This window comes from Myodes glareolus, chromosome 2 (assembly GCF_982192425.1).
Source record: "Myodes glareolus chromosome 2, mMyoGla1.1, whole genome shotgun sequence".
Lineage (NCBI taxonomy): Eukaryota > Metazoa > Chordata > Mammalia > Rodentia > Cricetidae > Myodes > Myodes glareolus.
Window position 1 is genome coordinate 56,653,841 of NC_142027.1, and position 17,528 is coordinate 56,671,368.

At 42.1% G+C, this 17,528-nt stretch overlaps 1 long non-coding RNA gene across 1 annotated transcript; it reads right to left on the reverse strand.

Moving 5' to 3' along the window:
* Window positions 1–1,097: 1,097 nt before the first annotated feature.
* LOC125413222 (uncharacterized) lies at window positions 1,098–17,308 on the reverse strand. Its single transcript, XR_007235893.3, has 3 exons — window positions 17,178–17,308; window positions 3,590–3,715; window positions 1,098–3,197 (listed from the first exon to the last, which is right to left on the reverse strand). It is a non-coding gene; the product is annotated as an uncharacterized LOC125413222 (long non-coding RNA).
* Between the last annotated feature and the right edge of the window lie 220 nt (window positions 17,309–17,528).

Genomic DNA, 17,528 nt, shown 5'->3' on the forward strand with positions numbered 1-17,528 from the left:
TCAGTGCAAAGGAAGTCAGAGATCCAAACAGCTAAGGTTAAGAGGAGAAAGCTGAAGGGAACATGAGCTGCGATGGGCTGGAAAAGAAACGGGTGCTGAGGCTCGGGCGTGAGCTCAGTGGAAGCTTTAGCTGGTGACTCAGTGACCATAATCGGTGCATCCAGAAAGGACAGACGAGAATCTCACAAAACATCGCACACACTCTCCCAGACCCTCCCTGCTTTGTATGAGAGCAGATTGTAGCAAATGCCTTGCTCTAATCTGGTGGTTTAGTCTGAGTCTAGGGCTAGGAGGAAATGGAGTAGAATTCCAGGGGAAAATATATATGGGTATGAAAGTCCAAGCCATCAAGAATGATAAGAAAATTATAGCCCTCAAAGGAAATACCCAGAGGCAGGATGAGGTTCAAGGTCATTTGTTCCTGTACACCATTAGTACCTCCAATGAACCTCAGACAATCTGTTAAAGTGGAAGCCAGGAAATTGAAATTAAGGGGAAAGAGAGAGCAACAGAGGCATGAGACTCAGGAAAGCACCGGACCTTGCTAATGCAGGAAATTGTGAATGAACTCATGAATACCCAAGTGACCAAGCCTGGAAGCGTATTGGTGGGGGAGTCTTCACAGGTGCTACACAGAGTCTCCTGGACATAACAGGATCTCTGCACGTAGGAACTCACAGGAGTCCTGGTTGCCTGCAGGAGATCAAGCCAATCAAAATTCCAGCTTTGAACTCATAGGCCCAGCCTCTAATTTAGGAGCTATTCTCATTGATGGTTGCTGGAGGAAGGAGAGCTCGTTCTCTTCAGAGATGTGGTCTTTGGTAGGTTGCCCATGCTCTAGCCGTTGGCCTTACACCCATGCACATATGGGGAGCACTAATTGGGCTCAGTGTGCTTTTAAAAAATGTCAAGTTGGGAGGAGCACATAATGGGGCGCTATGCGAAGAGCTTGGAGAAGGAGACTAGAGAGAGAATATGATCAGAATGCACAGCATATATGTATGAAATTCTCAAAGAATAAACAAAATATAATTTTAAAAATCTGAGTCGGTAGCATGTATATACAATATTTACTTGCAAATACTTGTGCTCTTAGTATAGGCAGGATATTACGCATGATATTTTAGTCAGGACTTATAAACTTCTGCAGATGATTCAGCTGTTTTATGGTTTTATTTGTATAGATGTTGTCATTGGTGTGGCTAAAGGGAAAGTGGGAGCTGTTCAAACACTGGTGGGCTGGGGAGAGCATCCCTGGTACCTGAACTTGATCTCCATCTCATATGCATAAAGGAGAGCAGCTCAAGGCCAGTCAGGGTCCATAGCTGCCCTGCCAGTGAAGTGCATTGCAAAGAGTGTACTGAGACAGACTGGCAGGTGTGTTGATCACTTTTATTTTCACTGAGATAAAACTTAAGGCGTGAAATATCTGTTTTGATTCCTGGTCTCAGAGGTGTTAGTGTCATCATGACATTTAGAGCATTGATGGAGTCAAACATTTCATATCATGTCAGCTAGGAAGCCTAGTAAAAGGAACAAAAGAAGAGGCCTCTGCAAAATAGACTTTCCAAGGACATGTTTCCCAGTAACCTACTTCCTCCAATTAGCCCACCTTTTCCCACTTCCAAGACTCTACCAGGGAATCACTTCAGAGCCCTCATGATCTAATCATCTCCAAACATGCCATCATAGTCATACTTAGAGCAGTGCTTCATTAATTCCATAGGCATCTCTCAACCTAATCAAAGTTGGCAGTGAAGGATAACCATCACATAGGCGCACACTGAACCCTTAACAACCACCAGCTGTGGCTTTCCTCGTATTTTAAATCAATCACATGAAATGATTAGAAGTAGAGAGAGTGAGCACTGTGGATCAAGTTCGTGGTCTAGCTGGTCTACACCCTGCTCTCCCAAAATACAACCAGGAAGACGGTTTGAGAAATGAGTGAGCTAAAATTAAATTCCTTGCTATGTTATTCGTGTATTTGTTTTGATTTGAGAGGTTAGAGAAGGGCTAGGCAAACTTTTTTTTTCTATAAAGGGTCAGATAGTAAATATTTCAGGCTCTGTGAAGCCCATGGTCTCTGTAGATATCACCCAGCTCTTCATCGGTAGCTTGAAAGCAGCCATTGACAATAAAAACTTATCTGAAGAAAGCTTAACTGATTGCAGCGAGGTTTCACCATAGCGAATGGTTTGCTTGCCCTTGTCTACGGGTTCAGGCACCTAGTGATGTTCAGTTATCTTTTTCTTCTAAACACTCACCTCTTCCAAACTAAATTATGCTAAATTTTGCCAGATAATCACATCAGTCACTTTGTGACTCATATTATTGTCTGACTAATCTTTTCTCGATTTTAAATAAAATATTTTTTGTATGTTTTCAGAATTAGTGTCTCAAACTTTAATATGATTATTAGGAGTAAAAATACCTTGTTAATTATTTAAAGTTGATTAATATGCATTCAGTTGAGGGGATCTGATATTTCTTGATATAGATGAGCAATATTAAAAAAGATAACCCATTAAACTATCAGTTTAAAAATCATTTGCTTTTCAAAAGTGTAATATTTAATTCTATTGAGAAACAAAAAGAACTTCTTATTATGCTGTCCTAAAATATTCATGAGGAAGTTTAGATCTTAAAGACTATTTTTGTATGCAGAATATTGATTGTTTAGCAGACATTCTCAGGATTTTATCATTTCTAGTTTTCTTAAATGACATCACTTTTTTCTTGTCCTAGGTACACATGGGGTTTCACAGACAATGGAGAGAAAGCTACCATTTGAAAGAGTCAGTTTGTTGTAGCAGAATGTACTACTACCATATTGAGGATTCTGAGAGCAGGCTAAGGATGATTTGGTCTTCCTGTATGTGGGGAGTTGACTGGGCAAAAATAAAAGATGAAAAAATGTCTTCAAGCTACTGCTATTAATCTGAGCATTACTATGTGAGTTTGTGGGGGGCGTCTCAGAATGCAAAAACTGGGTTATAACACAACAGAAATTAGTGTTCACACAGTTCTAGAGTCTATAAAATTTGAGAATAAAGGGTTGGTGTGTCTAATTTCTCCTTAGAGTTCTGTCCTCAGCTTGCAGGCAGATGGTTTCCTGCTCACCTTGTCCTCAAGTGACCTTTCTCCTTCTTCCCACACCCTTGCAATCTCCTCTTCTTCTTGTGAGGATACCAGGCCTGTCGGATTAAAGCCATAGCCTCATTTTATCTCAGTTGTCTCTGAGAGGTTCTGTTCTCAAATACAGTCACATGACTCAAGTTTGAGGGTTAGAGCTTGAACAAACAAATTGACGGATATAGGATTTATCCCCTAACTGTATCTGTTAACTTAATATCCTTGTAGACATATAGGATTCCAGCCTTGGAACTTAACAAATGCCCAGGACCTAAGGAAAGGATTCAAGATCATCCTTGTGGGGGCTGGGGAAATGGAGTTGGTGGAGGAATGGCACTTACCCTGAGCTATGAAAACATGCAGACTTATTTCTCATACTTTTCAATGACTTCTGAGAATTAATTCCCATATGGAGAAACACTGTCATGATAAGTGGACTCCACCTCTGACCCACCTGCAAATCTTGATCATATTTATCTGAAGACCATGTAGACAAGCTTGCAGATCAACATACCAGGACAATCAATGAATAATCCAATTCCAACCCAAGATGTACTTTTACAGTTCATTCTGGAAGTCACTATGAAGAAGAACAGAGAATAAGAATGAGAATCATCTTAGTATTTTCTGCCATATCTGCTCGACACTAGGGACCCATTTCATGAAGCCAGTTTAACAGAGCTGTGACCACAAACCATCGTGACGAGCAGCTTACTAACCAAAAGCTAAAACAGTATGTACTTATCTTTGCTCAAGTCAGAGTCCAGACGAGTCAGAATTAGCAATGAACCACAATTTAAATTCCTTCCAGAAGCCAGCTCTCTTCTGCTTTGTGATGACACAGAAAAGAGGAACCTCAGATGCACACAAGTACAAACTTGTATGATCCAGACTTTGAATAGCACCCTTCACTAAGACTGAGCCCATCACCTGGAACTTAGTCACATGGTTCCAAATTCTTTCTAAGAGGGTTGAGACATGGAAGTTATCATAGACTCCTTCAGGGTGTTTTTTATTGCTATTTTGAACACATAACTACTGTCAAAGTTCTTTTTGTCAGTATCCAAATACATTTTCAGCAGTTTTTGTTTTCAGAACACAGTATTAAAATAATTTAATAACAGGTAGTGAAACCATTAGAGAGAAATATGCATGTCATTGTAGGCAGTTTAGTATCTCTTTACTATTATTATTAGAGCAGAATTGCTAAATTGAGGTCTAGTTTTGTTCCAACCTCAGTCTCTCTTTCATGACTTGTACTGACATTTTCCACCAATGAAGGTTATGTAAGACTATTCTTCCTTCCTCATAAATATAGATTCTGCCCTATTACAGACTTGACAGACATTTCAGATAATGTTAGCGCTGCCCCATAAAAAACTTGAAGCAATCTGGGTGCTTCTTGATTGAGGGTGGGGGCTGGAAATGTTTATCAGTATGCTATGATAGATATAAACTCACAAGTCTAACCCCTCACCCTCCTTGTTTTGATATGAAAACTCTTCAAAATTATGCTATCATTTTAAAGTATCCTTATATATTGATTTATCTCAGGTATTTGTTGTAGTGGGATAAAGATAAAACAGAAAGTTGGTAAATTGGGCTTGGTGGTACACACTTATAATCCCAGCTACTCAAGAGTTTGATGTGGAAGGATCTTAAGTACAAAGCCTGCCTGATCAATTTAAAGTTGAGAAAGAATTAAAAAAAAAGGTGGTATAGCTCAGGAGTCTAATGCTTCCCTGTTACATACAACACTTAAGGTTCACTTCCCTATACTGACAAAAACTGGTTGGTATCATGAGTTGGACCATTAATGTAACACTACTATATGATGGTATGGTTCAGAAACTTTCAGAATTGGTTTGCAAGAGGGATTTGGAAAATTTCAGAGAAATCAGCTAGAGAAAGTATAGAACTTATAAGGTAAAGTTTCATAATCCATAACGGCAAGGGCTCAGAAGACTAGAATATTGATAGGAATATACAGAGTTAATTTTCTACTGCTATGGTCGCATGTAGAAATAAGAACTCTACTGCAAATTAGACCACAAGCCACCTTCCTTACACTATGATAAGAAGTTGAGTTCATTTTGTCCATGCTCTCAGACTACTTGGGAAGTGAAGTTTTTAAAAAAATGGAATACTTGTTCTGTTGGAGATCTCAAGACAGTATCCAATGCAGGCCTTGGTGAAAGAGTGGTCGTTTGGTGGTTTTCGTTAGATTTTCAATAAGAGTTAAAACAACAAGAAAATAAAGATTCCTAAAACTTGCCCTTTGATCTAAAAAGGAGTTTGTATAAAGTTCCAATGGAGGATGACATAGATGCTAAGAAGACTAGAGCTGTTATAAAGAAGCCAGTTTGTACCAGGATGATGAGAGCTATACCTTAAAGGAATTTTAGGAGTCAGCAATGTCCTACCCACTGTATACTCAAAGGTATAACACTGTTATCTAACTTCAGTTAAATTTCTCTGTAAAGAGAGCCTTGGACGACGTGTTTGCTCAGAGTCACTCTTGAATTATCCTTGACGTTTGTTTCCCCACATTCAGCTCTCTGGGCACACTGAAACCACTTCTGTTGTGGTTCACACTTGACAGGCGTGCCTTGCTTTGACAGCAGGCCTCATATCATCCAAGCAAACCTGGGTTTGCAGCCATACAAAATGCAAGACTCATCATGTCATGGAACCTTCCACAGAGATTGTTTTTCTTAAAGACTGAGAGGCTAGACACTGTATGATAGTGTTGAACCTAACAATGCTAGAACTGAACATGAATATGCAACAAAAACTGAAGTAGAGATACGAGGCAGTTAGTTAGAGATGTGAAATGTGGTGTGCTTGCCAAAAGCCATGTATGTGTATTACAGTTATAAAGATTACAGGGTAAGATTTCCCAAGCCCTCAAAAATCCGCTTGATAACTATTTTGTTGTATGTAATTTTACTATGTTAAAGTTAAAGCCTTCCTTTTTGTTTAAACAAAAAAGGGGAAATGGTATAGGAGTTCCTTCTGTTTGTGAGTTGCTTTCATTGGATAATGAATAAAGGAACTGCCTTGCCCTGGTTGATAGAACTTAGGTAGGTGGAGTAGACAGAACTGAATGCTGGAAAGAAGGGCAGAGTGGCAGACACCATGGATCTCCTGCCTGAGACGGATGCTGATTAGAATCTTGCCGGTAAGCCACAGTCACATGACGATACACAGACTAGTAGAAATAGGTCAAATTAAGATGTAAGAATTAGCCAATAAGAAGTTAGAGCTAATTGGCCAGGCAGTATTTAAATGAATACATTTTCTGTGTGATTATTTTGGGTGTAAGATAGCTGGGCGGCCAGGACAACAAGCAACCCACTCCTCCTGTTATATCTACTGGATATGGAGACTTAGAATTTATTGTGTGTCCTACTGGGTTTTAACCTCACTTTGGTCTGATCCTTCCCATGCCCCTATTACTCCAATTCTGGTTACATATTACCATTGTAAGACAAAACTTTATGAATTGTTTTTATCTTTACAGGGCCATATAACTAACAGTTTGCCTTGAGTCTTGGAGCAGACTTTTGACTTGGTCTCTTAGAAGAGGCTTGGGTTGTTCCAATTATTTGGATTCTTGTAAAGGATTGACAGCATTTTGGATAATGGGATAGAAAAGAGCCTTGAAGAGACAGATATAGGAGAAATCTATGTAAAGTGTCCCACAAAAGTCTATGTTTTAATGGCTTAGTTTTCAGCATTTGGTTCTGGTGCCTAATGGAAAGAACCTTTATTTCACTAGGAAGGAACTACCGAACTGTTAGGTGGTAAGACCTGGTGGAAGGACTTTAGAGACTCTGTAATGAAAAAGATATCAGGAAGCTGGACCCTGTGTTCTCTCTCTCTCTCTCTCTCTCCTCTCTTCTCTCTCTCCCTCTCTCCCTCCAGCTATGTGCGTGTGTGTGTGCGTGTGTGTTCTCCCTCTCTCCTTCAGTCTCTCCTCTCCCCTCTCTCTCCCTCTTTTTCTGTCAGCTTCCTGGCCACCATGGAGTGAACAGGTCCTCATGTGATCCCACCATGGTGTACTGTGCCACCACAGCTCCTAAGCAACAGTCAAGGGACCATGGACCAAAATCCCTGAAATCACAATCCAATTTAAACCCTTTTCTCATTCATTGAGTCATCTCTAGTATTTGTTACCATACACAAAGCTGACTAACACAACTCATTCTGCAAATTGTCTAGTATTTCTCCTGAATTTTAATTTTTTCCACTTCATACAGCACTGTGAACACAACAGGCATCTATTCATAACCAGGGTGTGTGTACTATGTTACCCTGGATGTTATTCTAAAATTATTATCAAACAGCCATAATCTATGAACTCCCTTCAGTCTAGTCTGGATTCTGAAGTTAAAAGCAGAACTTAGATTGTCAGACTGAAAAGGATAGAAGGAATCTCAAGGAGATGAAAGTCTATTTAGGCCTGCCAAGTGGCAGGTGTCACAGCCAACCACATCCCTGAGCCAGCTTCAGAGTCAAATGAAGGAATTTTCAAGTGAAGTTAGTATGGGATGGAAATGCTTCTGAGTACATTAATCAACTGTGCAACAGATTGTAGTGAACAGTAAAGGTGAGGGCAGCAAAGCCCATTCTTAATGAGCACCAGAAACAGGACTACATTCAAATTGTTGGAGTTCTGCTTAGAACTCAGGTAGGCCTCCCAGGTTGAATTCAAAGGGATTCGTGCTCAAGGCCTGTGTTTTCTTTTGTAAGGCCATCAACTACAGCTTAATGACAGTCCACACATGAACAATGATCTGAAGGTGGCTGGGGGTGAGCAGCAAAGTGCTCTACTCCAGTCTGAAGAAGAGGAACTGAGGTTCTTGCAAGAGTAGACTAAGTATGGGCATAGTTTATCAGAATCAAAAAGAGCTCTTAGGAACCACAAAATAAATGGTATTTTGCATACACAGGTTGGATCCATAAGCTTTTTTTATTAGTGGATCAGTTGGTTGAAGACGGTAGTTCCTGGTTTTGGAATTGGCCCTGGTCATACAAGATGGCCATTGCAAGTGTTGGGTTTAGCATGAGAAATGTGGGGAGAGCTGTGTATCAGGGGCTTTGTTCCCAAGTGTGATAGACCCCCAAAGCTGCTGTAACAGAGTGCCACCCACTGACAGCTTTAAAAAAGAAGTCTATTCTCTCACAGTCCTAGATACTAGACATCGAAAATCAAGGTGTTTTAAGGCCTGCTCTCTCTGAAACTGAGAGACGGCTCTTAAGTTGTTTCTTCTTAGCTTTACATGGCTTTTTGGCAAGTGTTTAGTATTCCTTGACTTGACGATGCAGCATTCCAGGCCCTGGTCTTCACATCACATTCTCAGTGCATATTCACATCAACTTCCCTTTGTGAGTGTCTGACTCTGTTCGGATTTTATATGGAGACACTTGTTATATTGAATAGAACATCCCCAATAAATTATTTGTTTACCTAAATCACTTCATTCCAGGCCACATTTACAAAAAACAGTCACATTCTGAGAAACTGCAACTTAAATTTTCAAATTTTTTTAGCAAAGATATTATTTGACTCACAACACTAAGCCCTCTGCCAGAAAAATGAACTGCCAAGCATCCATTACCAGTGAAGAGAGTAATGAGCCTTCCTGGTTTACCTACAGTCTCTAAGACACTTGCTTTTCTGATACTTATTGATTTAAAGCTTGGAGATATTCAAATATTCTTATAAATAGGATAATTGACAGTATACTAGTTTCTAGAGTAAGTCTATGCAAGTGACTTAGAATGAAATTTTTGTATCTGTCACCATTCTGGTAGACGGATAGCAGTAAGGACAAATCTATGCATTAAATGGGCCACACACTAATGAATTTTAGGGCACCTTCCATACACTGGATAAGCAAGACTTGCATGAAGACAAAATATCTCCATTCTCCCCAGACAGTGAGCGCAAGGGCAAACAACTGTAGCACACAACTCTGAGTGTGCTAGAGGAAGCACACACTCCCTCACAACCTAGAATTAGGTAAATGTACTTGATTCTTTACTTGAGTCATAAAAGGCATGGAAGAAGTCAACTGGGAACAAAGAAGAGTCATGTTGGAGGAAAGAGCCGCTTATTTGTCCTGACTGCCCAGTCCTGAAATAACCACACAGAAACTGTATTCATTAAATCACTGTTTGGCCTGTTAGCTCTAGCTTCTTATTGGCTAACTCTTACATCTTAATTTAACCCATTTCAATTAATCTGTATATCAACACGAGATCATGGACTACCAGCAAAGTTTCAGCACATCTACCTCCGGCCGCGGATCCATGTTGTCTCTCTGACTCTGCCTTCTTCCTCCCAGAATCCAGTTCTGACATCCCCGCATACCTAAGTTCTGCCATATTAACATGGCAAGGGCAGCTTCTTTATTCATTAAAGAACTCCCACATCAGAGTCAGGACTCCCACATCAGAGTCAGGGATGAACCATGGATTAGGAATTTGGGGTTTGAAGGGAAATTCACGTACTAGAGTACAGAATGGATAGGAAGGTTCTGAAGGAATAATAAGAGACTGAAAGTTCAGATGAAGCCTGCATGTTATTTGAAAATAATGAATTTCACAGAAGAATCGTAGATGTCTGAGAGTGAAACCATTAGATCTATTTTTCAGAGAGTTTATACTGGTGACTTTTGTGAAGACTATCTGGAAGCAATGGAAAACATACTAGCGTGCTTTAAGCTTTAGAGGAACAGCCATGGGGTCATTTTGATTGCCACCTTTTGATTGACTAGGGAGTGCCTAGAGCATTTAATGGGCTGGGTCAGACGTCCTCGATGAACAAAGTAATCCCACAACACAAAACGTTTCCCTTCCTAGAAGAACAATGGAACCCCAGTTAGAAATATTGACTAAAATAACACATGTTCCAGAAAAGTGCCAGCTGTAAGATGCTGCAATTAGTTTGGGCCTCCAGTTTGACTTTTGTATCTATGTGCATCAGCAACTTTTTTGAATACCAGCGGATATGGAACACATAGGCTATATGCTATGCAAAATCCCCTCAGGCTGACTCACTTGAATACTTTTTTTTCTCCTTCAAGAAAGTTCTAAATATAATGAGTTGTTACAGGCTAGGGGTGTGGTTCCATGGCAGAGTGTGCAACTGATGTATAGAGGGCCCCGGGTTTAATCTCCAGTAACTCTCAAACACCAAACAAACAAACAAAAAATATACAAAATTAAAAAATAAAATGAGTTGATTCATATAAAGTGAAATTGTGAATTTTATTAACAAGTTAATCACCCACTGTGGACCACTTTGTGGGAATTAGTGACAGACCAGTTTCCATGCTTGTTGTAAGTGCGGATACAAAACCCTCTGGGCTAAGGAAAGAAAATGAGGAGAACAATTAGAGGGGATCTAGGCACCAAGCAGAGGGGAGGACATAGAAATGCAGGCCTTAGAGACCTGGCACCCGGGACAGGTTTATGTCTCTACTCAAGAGTGAAAATGTGAGGCTCTTACCACAACCACCGTGCATCAGATGCTCTGCAGAAGGACCAGGGACTCAGGGACTTCTCCAGTGCCACTCTTGATCTCAAGGCACACTTCAAGCAGCGCTAGTCAAGGTGACCGTGCTTCCCTCCAAGACCTCTTGCTAAGAGCCGCAGCGTGGCCAAATGGCTTTGAGTAATGGCAGGTGCATCCTTTTCAAACTTAAGCTGTAACAATACAGATGACCCTGTGCACAATGCATGCTACCCTGCTCCCGCCTTAAAAAGAACTCATTAGGTTCGTGGAAATGTTAAACGTCACCTCCCTCGGAGAGTTTTAATGAGTCCGGTACAAACAAATCAGCGCTTATTCTTGTGCCCTCCTTTATAAAGAAAGAGCTCCTAAGGAGTTATGTGTAGTGAGCATCCACAAAACACCGCAGGAAAACACACTTCCTTCCCCAGGACACACTATTGGACAGGGCCTGCTTCTGCATAAGGTGGAAGAAAGCACTCTTCTTCCATGGTGCTCCGGTGGCTCAAACAATGCCTGTGAGCCTGGGCTACCCTCTTTCTCTGTTCAAGGCTTCGTCTGCCCCGAGAAAGGCACTAACTAGCGGACAGTGACAGGACGATGGGAAAAGATGAAATGAAAGGAGAAAGGAAAAGTGGGCAGCCCATGCTTTTTACACCCGCTCTTTGTGCGAAGGTTTCACATGCTCACAAAAGCCGTACTTCAAACACAGGGCAGACGCAGCAAAGAGGGCCTTGGCCTCCAGTGCGACAATCAGGAAGGAACTGGGGCAGCGTGGCTGCAGAACACAAAGGCCTCCCTTTAATGGCGTCCTAGGGGCTGAACTTTATGTCATCTGCTTTCCCACCTCCTCCTCCTCACTGCAGAGGGAGGAAGGAAGGCGGGTAGATGGTCGCGGAGGGAGAATCCATTTACTTCCTGCAGCAGCGAGCTGGAATCTATTATTCCTCTACCTGTCTCAACCAGGCGGCTGCACGTGACCCCGACTTCTGCTCTGGGACACTTCTTTCTAGCACAGTGAACAGGCAGAAAGACATTGCTCAATGAGTTCAAAACTAATTCTATGTTTGCACTGAAGGTCACGTGGAACTTATTTTTCCTTTGTGATTCAGGCTGACATCTCTTTTGTCTTGGACTCACAAGCAGGCAGAATCTCTTCCACTGACATATGCTTGGGCAGCTAAGCAACCTGAAGTTGGAGATCTTGCCTAACTGCATATGACTGACTATGATAAATTGCTCCCACCCAGGGCTGCTTGCCTGTGCCTTGCTGGTCTCAGGTTGTCTAACTGGAATGCTGTCCTTCCTTAGAATACAGGCCTCCTTACCCAGAAGAAGAAACCAGAGGCTCAGATACAGAATGAAGCTAGAGAGTAAGTGCAAAGGTGTCAAAAGGCAGAAGAAAAGGCCAGGAAGGCAGCCGCTAAGGTGAACTCTTGGACTGCTCGGTCCTCCCTTCCATAGTTCTCTGGGCACTGGGAAGCCTTAGGCATAGCCTATCTGCAGCTGGGAAGGAGGCCATCAATTGCCCATATGGTCAGGAAAAGGTTAGCTGACCTGTTTCCAGCCTGAAAAATTAAACCGATTAGCTCTTCCAACCTACCCTGACAATGAGAAGGACCAATTGAGCTGCTAAAAGCAAAATGCTATGAATGCAAAGTCTAGCTCTTCGTTGGTTAAGTTTAACTACTTCTGCTTATGATCAATATACCTAGCATCTGGAAACAGTGATGTATTTTGTGGCAAATGCCTGTTTTCTTGGGGATCTTTTATGGTTTTATCATGACAATTTAGAAGTCATGCTTCAGTCACATGTTACACACTCTAAGATACTGTGTTAGTAGCAAAAGCAAGCTAATCCCAATGGCTTTGGATGATGATGGATATTAAGTTTATAATATAAAGCTTTAGATGGTGATTATTAGATGCTTTTCCTATCGCTTTGATAAGATACCCTGACAAAAGCAGTTCAAGAGATAAAAGGGTTCATTTGGGCTCACAGTTTAGGGGCAGAGTTCACCAGGGTAGAGAAGTCCAGGTAGCAATAGCTTGCAGCAGCTAGACACATTGCAACCGCAAGCAAGTGCAGAAAACAATGAATTAATAAGTAAATGTCAGTTTTCAGCTGACTCTATTTTTATATAGTCCTGGATCCTCTGCTCAGGGGAGTGGTGCCACCCAGAGTGGGCAGATCTTATCATATCAATTAATATAATTAAGTTAATGGGCGGCTGGCACAACCCAAAGGCAAAGTAATTCTAGATCTCATCAAGTTGAAGATAAACACTTTACTATCACAGCAACCCTTTTCCTAAGGGATATCAAACTCAGTCTCGGTCTACATTTGTAGGAAAATATCATCCTCCAGCCACTACCGTGGGCAGATGCTGCAACTCTGTAGCAAGCAGGAGGTACCAGCGAGAAAAAAATCCACCAGTAAAGACAACCTGAAGGGCTCACATATTGATGTAGAGGACCAAGAATTGCAGGCCCTGGAGCTTGCTGACGAAGTCCATGGCTTTGTTTTCGACTCTCCCCACCATGCCCCAAGAAGCACGTACATGCAGTCCATCCCATGTGCAGGCACGTGCCGTAGCTCAGACCCTGCTGTGGGAGGGGAAGCTGTTGATCTTCTTGTAAAAAAGAGTGTGGGACTGTAGAAAGGGGACCGTCAATGAGATTTCATATTAGTCATTTTGAAATTCAAAGAGAGTGGAGAGCTTTAATCTGTGTTTACTCAAGCTATTTGGCACATGGAGAATAAAATAAAGTCTTTGCTCCAAATTCCAACCACCATGTCACTGTCAAATCTAAGCTTCTCCTGGCATAGAGGAGTCCACGTGCCACAATCAATTTTCATCTAGGCACATACTTCTGTCTGATGGAAATGAGGTGTGGGAAAAGCTAAGGGTGTTTATTGACCAAGGGAAGTTAATCTGCATAACATGAAAATTCACAAAGGGACAGAAGAATGAGAAGAGGTTTAATCTTCCTTCTTCTTTGGCAGATGTCTGAAGAAACACACACAAAGACACTGTGTGTGCTTGACCTTGCTGTGTGTTATAAGATTTTCTCAACAATGTTGAAAGATGAACAACTGCTTCCTCCCCCCACCCAGTTATCCAACCATGCTGCTCTGCGTCTCCTACAGCAGAGCAGAACCCAGAGCTGCCACTGCAATTCACTCTGCATGTAGCCTCATCCTCAACTTCTGAGGATGGTTGGATGAGGTGGACAGAGAAGCTTGGGTTAGAAGGATGGCGCTCTAACATTAAACGCCTTGAGAGAGTCGTGGTGCAGTTTCTTATTTGGGTCCTGGATTAAACCCAAGACATGGTGCATGCCAGGCAAATCCTCTACTACTGAGCTGTATCCCCCAGCATGATAGAGTTCTTAATGATTGCCATGAAGCAGTGTGCTCTTGTCTACACATCCAAAACTAAGAACAGACTTCACAGTTAACTTTGCTCCTGCAGAGTGCTGGGGCTGAGAACATCTGTTACTGCCAAATTCCTGGAGCCTAAATGTGTTTCCAGAAGTGAATCAGAATTATAGAAGGGAGATGGAAAAGTAATTTGTGGAGGCAGTGCTCTGCACCCCCCACTCCCGGCACATCACCTGACACCCACTTTTTTAACTCAATGATAAATTGCATTCTAGTACTTTAATTCAATTAAAGCCATTGCCTCGGTTAGCCATCTTTCCAGCAACACAGGCTTTGTATCATAATGTTTATATGGTACTTCATCATTGATCTCATTCCCTGCTACTCAGTCCCCAACTCTCCCATGGCTGCTGCTATCTCTATTGCTTCATTGTTCCCAGGCTGAAAGGCAGCAGAGGTTGAAGAAAACATGGTGAGAGAAGAAATGGTAGAGACAGAGAAAGCCACGGCACCCAGTCCGACCACGAGCTGAATGAAGCTCAGCAGCAGAAAGTCAACTGGATCCCTGGCTGTCCGCTCAGTCTCTCTGAGCCCCTGTGAGACCAGGTTATTTGATTCTGTGAGTTTACTTTGGATGTTCTTAACCCCTCTGGCTCCGACAGTCTTTCCTCCCCACTTCTTCAGGATTTCTCTGGACTCCGCCTGATGTTTGGCTGTGGGTCTGCATCTGTTTCCTTCAGTTGCTGGATGAAGCCTCTCTGATGACAACTGGGCGAGGCACTAATCTGGTCACAGGAGATGGCCAGCTCAGGCTATGTATCCACTATTGCTAGGCATCTTAGCTGGCATCCTTGCAGATTTCTGGAAAGTTCCCTTGTGCTAGGTTTTACCTGACCTCAAAATGCACTACTTTTCCACTAGTGCCCTCCCTTCTGTGCCCCCCTTAACAATACACCTGTGTCAAGTCTTTTAAAGCAAGCCATGGAGATCTCAATTAGTGTGCCAACAAAGAGAACTGTATGTCAAATTCCAGGAAGGTAGATGTCCAAAATGGCTGGAAAATATGGTTGTATGACTTATCCACAAGGAAACCGTTCAGCCCAGTTACACCTTCCCTGAGAAAACCAAGGAGGGTGGTTTTGCTTGAGTAGTTTAAAAAGGCAATAGGAGGAAGGGGGTCAGTCTGAAAAAGCCTACTCATGCCTCAGGGTGCCAGGCTTCAGTTCTAAAATGATTGTCTAAAATAAACAAATTAGGGTTTCCATTGTTGTGAAGAGACACCATGACCCCAACAACTCTTATAAAGAAAGCATTTAATGGGGCTGGTTTATAGTTTCAGAGGTTTAGTCCATTATCCTCATGGCACGACAAGACTAAATGTATGCAGACATGGTGTGGGAGAAAGAACTGAGAGTTCTACATCTTGATCTGCAGGCAGCAGAAGCAACCACGTCCCACATGGGACACACCTTGAGCATATAAGACCTGAAAGCCCACCTCCACAGTAACACACTTCCTATAGCTGGCCACATCCCCTAACAGTGCCACTCCCTTCAGGAATCAAATACATAGGTTTATGTGAGTCATACCTATTCATAGCCCAGCATTCCACTCCCTGGCCTCTATAGATTTGTAGTCATAACATAATTCAAAATGCATTTAGTCCAATTTCAAAAGTCTCTACAGTCTACCAAAGTCTCAGCAGTGTTTAAAAGTTCACAGTTCAAAGTCTCTTCTGAAATTAATGCAATCTCTTAATTATAATCCCCTGGAAAATAAAAATAAAAAAATAGATTTCCTATTACCAACATAGTATGCATTCTTGCTATATATTACCATTCCCGAATGGAGGAAAGGGAAACATAGTGAGAAAATTCTGCATACCGAAAATCAGCTAGACAAACTCTAAATTCTGTGTGTCTGATGGCAAAGTGCTCTTCAGATCTCCAGCTTTGTTGACTGCAACACATTTCTTTCTCTTTGGCTGGTTTCATTCCCTGTAATCAACCCTCCTGAGCAAGTATTCCATGACTCTGGCATCTCCACCATCCTGGGGTCCCCAAAGCAACCCAGGATTCAACTTCACAGATTTCCACAATGGCCTCTCTAGGCCTTCATTCAGCGACACCCCTGATACATACCTGGTCTTAATAGTTTTCCTCAGTCGTGGAGGAAGATTCCATCACCCCGTTCTTCTATCTTTGACTCTAAAGCCAGAACCATGTGACTGAAGCTGCCAAATTCTGCTGTTTACTGGGGGTGGAAGATGACTCCTTTGTTCAGTTACATCATCACCAGCTTTCTATTTCCATGGTTTCCTTCCCTGCCTAACCTTGGCTGTACTGCGACTGGAACTGTAGATCAAGCTGGCCTCAAACTCAGAGATCTACCAGCTCTGCCTCTTGAGTGCTGGGATTAAAGGGTCATACATCACCACACTTGGCTCTAAGTTTTCTTTAATTCCTTTTCAGAAACTGGAAATTTAGCTGGGTGAGATCTTGCCCTGAGGTCACCACTCCCTTTATTCCATTTCTGAATCTGTTTATCTCCTTGAACACAGAATTCTGCTCCATTCTACCTACTGGCACCCCTTTTCCTCTCAGTCTGTACATTTTGTATTTTCCACTTGCTTAGCTTATTCCTTTTCATTATAAATCTTCATTAGAGTTAGCACTAGGAACCAAATGACAGAGTCTATACTATGCTGTTTTGAGATTTCCTCTGCCAGAGGAATTAATCCAAAACTCCCACTTTAGCTGCAGGCAGATTTTTCAGACAAGGGCAAAAAGCAGCCACATTCTTTACCAAATTATCACAAGACCAGTCTCTAGGCTGCATGCTAACATTCTTCTCCTCTGACACCTCTTGATCCAAGCACCCATAGTTCATATCACACTCAGCACTTCCATGTTCCTACTAGGGTGGCCCATTGAGCACCACTTAAACATTCAAATTTTTTTTTTAATTCATAGTCCTAAAGTTCATTTTCCTCCAAACAAATATGATGTTCAGGCCTACCACCAGTCCCTGGCACCAACTTTTGTCTTAGATACAGTTTCTGTTTCTGTGAAGAGACACTATGACCACGGCAACTCTTATAAAAGAAAAACATTCAAATGGGGCTGGCTGGCTTACAGTTTCAGAAGTTTGGTCCGTTATTGTCCTAGTCAGAAGGAAGGCAGGACGCAGGCAGACATGGTGTTGAAGAGGTAGCTGAGAGTTCTACATCCTGATCAGCAGGTAACAGAAAGTAAACTGTCCTACACTGGTCACAGCTTGAGCTTACAGAAAACCTCAAAGCCCACCCCCACAGTGACACACTTCCTCTAACAAGGCCACACCTACTCAGCAAGGCCACACCTCCTAGTAGTGCCACTCCCTGTGGACATTCAAACACATGAGTCTATGGGAACCATACCTATTCAGACAACGATAATGGTGACCAGAGAAGACTGATAGAAAGGTGACATTCGAGTCCACGGAAAC